The sequence below is a fragment of the Equus caballus genome, chromosome 16 (assembly GCF_041296265.1).
Source record: "Equus caballus isolate H_3958 breed thoroughbred chromosome 16, TB-T2T, whole genome shotgun sequence".
NCBI classification, from domain to species: Eukaryota; Metazoa; Chordata; class Mammalia; order Perissodactyla; family Equidae; genus Equus; species Equus caballus.
Genome location: NC_091699.1, coordinates 57,245,678 through 57,252,852, shown reverse-complemented (window position 1 = coordinate 57,252,852; position 7,175 = coordinate 57,245,678). Strand labels below are relative to the sequence as shown.

The following is a 7,175-nucleotide window of genomic DNA, read 5'->3' as shown; positions in this document are numbered from 1 at the left end:
AATAAGCCAGTATAATAACGAGTTTGGTGGTGGTTTGAAACGAGAAAGAGATAGAAGAATTGAGTCCTCACTCAACACCTGTATGATAGACAAGCTGAAGTCAAAAGACCTGGCTCACAGGGGCTGGCCCCGTGGCCGAGTGGTTAAGTTCGCGCGCTCCGCTGCAGGCGGCCCAGTGTTTCGTTGGTTCGAATCCTGGGCGCGGACATGGCACTGCTCATCAGACCACGCTGAGGCGGCGTCCCACATGCCACAACTAGAAGAACCCACAACGAAGAATACACAACTATGTACCGGGGGGCTTTGGGGAGAAAAAGGAAAAAATAAAATCTTTTAAAAAAAAAAAAAAAAAAAAAAAAAAAGACCTGGCTCACAGCAGGCAGAAATATAGTCATGGAAGTAAAAGCCTGTCCAGATCTTGTTTCTGTGCTATCAACTCAAAACAGCTTATTAGCAGTAGCTGTGAAGATTCCAAATACATTCTCACTGTTTTAGACTGCACAATTTATTGATTCGTTCATTAGAATAACAGATCATGGTTAAATGAAAAAACAGCAATGACTCACCATGCTCAAAAACAAAAATAAAATAGGCCAACAAGAAAAAAAGTCCAAACAACCTCACAAATACATTTTTCTGTTATTAAACCAACATCAATGTTTTAGTTTAGCAAAACAGCATCATCCATTACATTTAACTGGTTAATCTGAATGAAAGCAGTTTTGTAGTTTTGCTTCTGGACTGTTATCCAGAACATACAGCACGTCAAGAAGAGGATGCCAATCAGATCTTTACTTTCATATCGAGTGTCCGTGTTGCCCATCAGGAGTCCACTTGGCATGGCCTCCAGGAGTCTCTGCTCTTTGGTGCTGGCACTCTTGCTGCTCCTGCAAGTCCTGGAATCTGGCTAGATGGCAGGAAAAGAGGAAATACTGGGGTCAGCAGGAAAGTTCTTCAAAGTGGTGAATCTGTTTACAGATCACTGGGAATGGATTTTGTTATGCTAACTAGGCATTCTGCTATTTCCTGCTAAAGCACATGATTCCATAGATGACAGCTGAAGGTGTTTTGCTGGCAAATATAGCTTTAAGCTCCTCTTGCTAGGGTGGCTCTAGTTCAACAAAGTCTTAACTCACAAAAGGAGGTTAAGAAGAGGCAGGAAGGTGTCAAGCAAACTTTGGAATTAGACAAAGAGCTTTGCATACCCCATTCTTAGTTGTTGTTTATTGTTTGGGACTAGAAAGGGAAGGACAAAGGTAGGGGGCCACAGTTTACTGTGACATCCCACATCCAGTCTCATTTTCATTTTAGGAGAAGGGGGTTTCTCTTTCTCTTCCACTGCCTTTATTCTTTTCCATTCTTACTCTCAGCCTTCATCAAGGGACTGTGGCAGGACAGAACCGGGCCCCTGTGGAGGAAGCAGTTGAGTAGTGAAAGTAGGAGGAGACCAAGGGAGAAGAGGCTTTGGGTACCCGTTTGAGATGAATTCTGCTTGAACTGAATGCAGCCAGAGAACAGTAAAGAACCCCTTGTTCCACCTTCAGGCTCTGCAGGTAGTAGTCATGTGATATTGAAACTCTTTGGGACACAGGGACAGAGTTATGGAGATATGGTGTTACACAAGTTTCACAACAATACTGGGAGGTAGGGATTATCTTCCCCATTTTAAAGTTGAGGAAATTGAGCCTTAAAAAGGTTAGGTGAGGGGTGGGCTCCGTGGCCAAGTAGTTGAGTTCGTGCACTCCGCTTCGGCAGCCCAGGGTTTCGCTGGTTCGGATCCTGGGCATGGACAAGGCGCTCATTAGGCCATGTTGAGGCGGCATCCCACATGCTACAACCAGAAGGACCCACAACTAAAATATACAACTGTGTACTGGGGGTATTTGGGGAGAAAAAGTAGAAAAAGAAAAAAAAAAGATTGGCAAAAGTTGTTAGCTCAGGTGCCAATCTTTTTTTTTTTTTTTAAAAAGGTTAGGTGATTTACCAAAGGTCATAAAACTAACAAGTGGCGGGTTAGACTTCAACTCCAAAACCACCTGACTCCCATGCTGGTGCTCTTTTCACCACACCACCCTGCCTCTCCTATTCTCTACCTCTCTTTCCCAAACTCTCCATCTGCCTTCCCCGCTCTCATCTGGATCCATTCTGACTGGTGGGGCATATGTAAGAGATGCAGAGTTTGGTACAGCCTGAAACTCTATGCCCGGGAGACGCTAACAGCAGTCAAAATCCATAACCTGCAAGTCTGCAGCAACACTGTCTGCCTCACTCCACACCTACTGAATCAGAATCTCCATTTTAGCAAGATCCCTGGATAAGCATCAAAGTTTGAGAAGTCTGCTCAGACCTACTTAGGCAACCTATTATATGTGATAAAAATTTTAGGGCTCTCTCATCAACTTATTTTAAAAATGGAAAAGGCCATCCGTTTAAAAGCTTACCATCTCAATTAAGGAGTACAATGGAGTGGATTCATTTCCATAAAAGGGCACAAACCAGTTGTGGACTTTAATGGACTTGCATGGAGAATATCTAGATCACTGCTCATCGAACACCTTCCATACGCCGGGCACATATTTCATCCCATTTTCTCCTCATGAAATCCTTGTGAGATCCATAAGCCTCCGTCTTTAGGCAAGGAAACTGAGGGATAGAGAGGCCAAGTGACTTGCTCAAGTTCCCACCTTTGGTCAGTGCTTTTCTCCAGGCCAGCCCTTTTCTGACTAGTGGGCAGGTCCTCATGGGAGTTCACCCCAGAGAAGATGGGAAGAGCAGATGCCCTTAACTGCTGCTGACTCACAGGAAGCAGGAATCATAGGCTCAGAAGAGTAATTCACCCCATGTCACATGGCAAGGCAGCAAACAGCAGACTCTGGCTGAGCCGACAAGAGCCAGAACCCCCTGGGCAGGTGAAAGCCATTCTCTCTTTTAATGTGATTTGGAGATGTTTATGCATAGGAATAATTCTTCTATGGCACCAGGAAGACACAGCCCTCATAATAAACATCAAATATACCAGGATCTCCAAAGCTTTTAGGACTTTCTAGAAGTGGTCAGGGGCTGGTCCTGTGGCCGAGTGGTTAAGTTTGTGTGCTCTGCTTCGGTGGCCCAGGGTTTTGCTGGTTCGGATCCTGGGCGCAGACACGGCACCATTCATCAGGCCATGCTGAGTCAGTGTCCCACATGCCACAACTAGAAGAACCCACAACTAAAATATACAGCTGTGTACTCGGGGGGTTGGGGGAGAAAAAGCAAAGAAAAAAAAGATTGGCAACAATAGTTAGTTCAGGTGCCAATCTTTAAAAAAAAAGTGATCAAATATTTCAGATTTCTGGTAATATACAACAGATCTAGAAAAATGAAGCTTTAGGCTTTTGATTAAACATGGCAGACTGAATACACGTGTTTGTCTCCCTGCCCCCAGGAAGTCCCAGTAAAATGACCGTAAAGGAGTAATAAATAAAATGAGTGTAAATGAAGCAACTCTTATGTTTAGGAAAACATCTTGATGGGTTTTAGTGTGAAATGTGAGGACTTAGATAAGTAGAACAGAAGGAAAACTAATTGCTCTGAGGAATAAGGTAACAATGTTAGGAATTGCCCTCTGACAAGGAGGTTTGGGAACTCCTGGGGACTAGAAGAAGCGCTGAGGTGGAGAACATCTTGACAAGGATACTGGTAAGCAGCGTCTCAGGGAAAGGCATCACCCAGAGGGATCGTGGTGGGGAGGAGCGAGGAACAGTAAAATGTCAAATACTCTTTTTTTGATGTTTCCTGTCCCCTGATCTGTTTGAGTCATCTTTCATTTTTCTCAGTTAATCACTTACAGTCTGTAATACACATTAGGTTGGTGTTGGTGCTCTGGGAAATGAGGGGGAGGAGGTTAGCCACATTAAGAACAAAGCAGAGAACAGAGAGAGAAACAGGATTGGATGGAGGTAGGGTGTCTGGAAGTAAACAGGACAGGCAGGCTCTTAGAGGAAGAGGGAGCTGAATGTAGGAAAACTTCCTCTCTGACTCCTTACCACTGTCATTCCGGAATCTTCAGTAAGTGGTAAGGACTCGTTATACACACCTGTTTGGGCTAATGATGCTCTGAGGAATGGAGGAACAATGGCTTTTCCTTGTTTGGGGCAAAGCAAGGCAGACAGAGGAGGCAAGACAATAAGCAGGATTATCAGCAGGAGAAATTTGGAGCGAGTGGTAGTTATCTCCCACCTTTACTATGAAAATCTGTGGCTGGAAGACTTGGGGGATACTTAGGCTACAGATACAAAGTCTTATTTAATTCATTTGATTTAATGATTTAATTTTCATTTAATCTCGTGAAGTTAATTTTTATTTTCCCTATTTTACAGATGAGAAAACTGAGATTAGTAAGTTCCAATATCTTGCCAAGTGTAGTGTAGCTAAAAAGTGCTGAGGAAAAATTTGAACGCAACTATGTATAACTCGAAAGTTATCTGCAATTCATATTCTGATTTTATTCATTTAAGACATTTGCATCTGGGAGGCCTTTCTACCATCATAAGATTGTACATTTTAAAGGCAGCATTACTGGGCTCCCAAATCCTTCCTTCCCTCTTTTGCTTTCTTTGACCGTGCCCTCCTTGGCAGGTGGGGGCAGGGGCTGGAGTGAGGAATTTCAAATTGAAGCATGATGGTATAAACATTCTCTGTCTTTAGTTTTCCCCTTTGGCTTGTGAAATTGGGGCAACCCAGTATAAGGGGGTGTGCCAAGACAGATGCCATCTCTTTGTGTCTTAAATAATTGCACTGCCTTGGGCTTCCAGAGCTTTTGGTCAGATGGGTCAAGTAGGTCAAATATTCTTGTGTATGTCTCTCTCTCCTTATTTAGACCAAGCTCTAGGAGGAAGAGCAAGAATCATGTGAGGTTCGTTTCTTAACTTCCCGCAGATCAAACCCAGAGCTGTGTACATTCTGTGTGAACAACAAACACTTATTGGCATTGAAGTGGGTTGAACTCTACTTCCTTACAGATAAGTCCATCTACCATTTCCTCAGAGCCTACCGAGAAATGGATGGGAAATAAGACTCCAGTCCATAAAGGCTTAATAACAATTTCCTCCATAAACTTTACAAAAAACTCCTCAAAAACTTGATGTAGGGACACCTTGGTACACTTAATTCTCTGCACAGAATAAAATAACTCCGGGGCCTTCTCTAGATCTCTACTTTGCCACTGCACCATTTACTCTATCCACAGTAATGAGATCTGTTGGGTGGGCAAGACGAATTGAGTACAGCTGCATGGTGGGTTGGTCTGGCTCAGGTTATCCAGACGAAGCATAATCCCTTAATAAACATGTTCTCATGCTTGTGCTTCCCTACAAGATTATGCAAGTCTATATCTCCTTGTGCTGCCACCCTACAGCCCACTCCACATGGGGAAATAAATCCACATGATTAGCCTGGAAGCAAAACATGTGCAAGTGGTTTCCTGACTCCAGCACAGCTGGCTTTGGCTGCTCTTTGAGGCTTGGTTGGGATTTCGCCTGCTAGTTTTTCATTTGCTTTGGCCAAAGCCTATCTTGTGTAACAGAATCATCTCAGAGCTTTCCTCCAAGAACCAGCAGCAGAAGGACCTTCCACCTTCCTCCTAAAATATTACAGCACACTACTCAAAGGTTTTTCATCTCCAGGGGCAATGGTTGTTGATAGAGGAGTTCACTGCCCAATAAACTTGACTCAAGTACTGCTTAGCTAAATTCCTGTGTTAGCTAGAATGAAATTAGAGATACAATATCTCATGAAAAATTTAAGAAGCTATTTTCTTTGTGTCCCCGAGATTTGGTTACATTGTCCTCAAACTGAACAGTTTGTACTCAAAACCTTCACAAGAAGGAAGTGTCAGTCAAAACCTTTAAGGTTGCAAACACGGTATTAATTTCCACAAGAGAAAAAGTCAAATCTTGAAGGGGAAAATTCAGAGGGAGAAGAATAGATGAGAAAACGTCTTCCCTGGAGCTTGACTAAACTCTACAGACACCAGACCACAGCATGAACACTTGTTCTGATTCAATCAGTGATGAATTTTTAACTTATACTGCAGTGAAGTCAGCTGCCACCCGCCCTGTCCATAATCAGCAGGAAAGTCATGGGACAGATCTAATGCGTAGTGGCCACTTTACCCTCAGAAAGAAATTCTATCCTCTACCCCAAGAGAAGACATTCATCGAAGTCTTTGTGATGAGGAAGGGAGCACATTCACTCCACCTCAGTTTTGATGTTCAGGAAAATGCATGAATCCAGGGGAAAGGGGTGTGGATGAATATATCACCCAGTGAGATTCAGCTCAGCTGCCCCTCCAGACGGTCCAAACTCTGTGGGATGCACTCCGGCAGATGTCTCCACCAGGGCCTCCTGGTAGGAAGAGCATGTGTTCTCTCCACGCCAGCAATTGGGGTTTAGGTATTATTTTCTGTTGTTTCTCACTCAAGGATGAAGTGGCTCAAAGATAACAGAAACCACAGCATTTGATGACTTGTCGGGAGGAGCCTCTCAAATTGTCTCCCCACCGTCAGCACTCCGGGAGCCAGGCTGTGGGTCTGAGCCTGGTGTTCCTCTGCTTAAAGCCTTCCGAGGTTCCCAGTGTGACAGGATAGACCTTCACACACCCAGGTGTCCTCTATGACCTGGTCTCTGTCTGCCTTTCCAGACCCATCTCCCCCATCTCTCACCCCACAATTAACCCTCTGACCACACCAAACTGCACAAGTCAGGCTATTCTTACTTTTTTTCCTTTTTTTTGAGGAAGATTAGCTCTGAGCTAACATCTGCTGCCAATCCTCCTCGTTTTGCTGAGGAAGACTGGCCCTGAGCTAACATTCATGCCCATCTTCCTCTACTTTATATGTGGGATGCCTGCCACAGCATGGCTTGACAAGTGGTGCCATGTCTGCATCCGGGATTCAGACCGGTGAACCGCGGGCGGCCGAAGTGGAACGAGTGCACTTAACCTCTGGGCCACTGGGCCTGCCCCCAGGCTATTCTTGCCTCTGGTTTTTCTTCACGCCATCTGCTAAGTCTAAAAGCCCTCCCCCATCCTGCAATCTCCTATCCTGCTTCACACCTGCTCAGCCTTCTAGACGCAGTTCTGGTTCCTTCACTCCCGTGCAGCGGATTAGGTGGCGCCTCCTCTCTGCCCTCATCAC

General features: G+C 44.6%; 1 long non-coding RNA gene across 5 annotated transcripts in view; it reads right to left on the bottom strand.

Annotated features, from left to right (window-relative positions):
* Nucleotides 1–489: 489 nt before the first annotated feature.
* LOC111768378 (uncharacterized) overlaps nucleotides 490–7,175 on the bottom strand; it is a 177,218-nt gene continuing 170,532 nt past the window's right edge. For all 5 annotated transcript variants that reach the window (XR_011426968.1, XR_011426969.1, XR_011426970.1 and 2 more), the window contains one exon: nucleotides 490–907. This is a non-coding gene — a long non-coding RNA (uncharacterized lncRNA). The remainder of the gene's footprint in view (nucleotides 908–7,175) is intronic.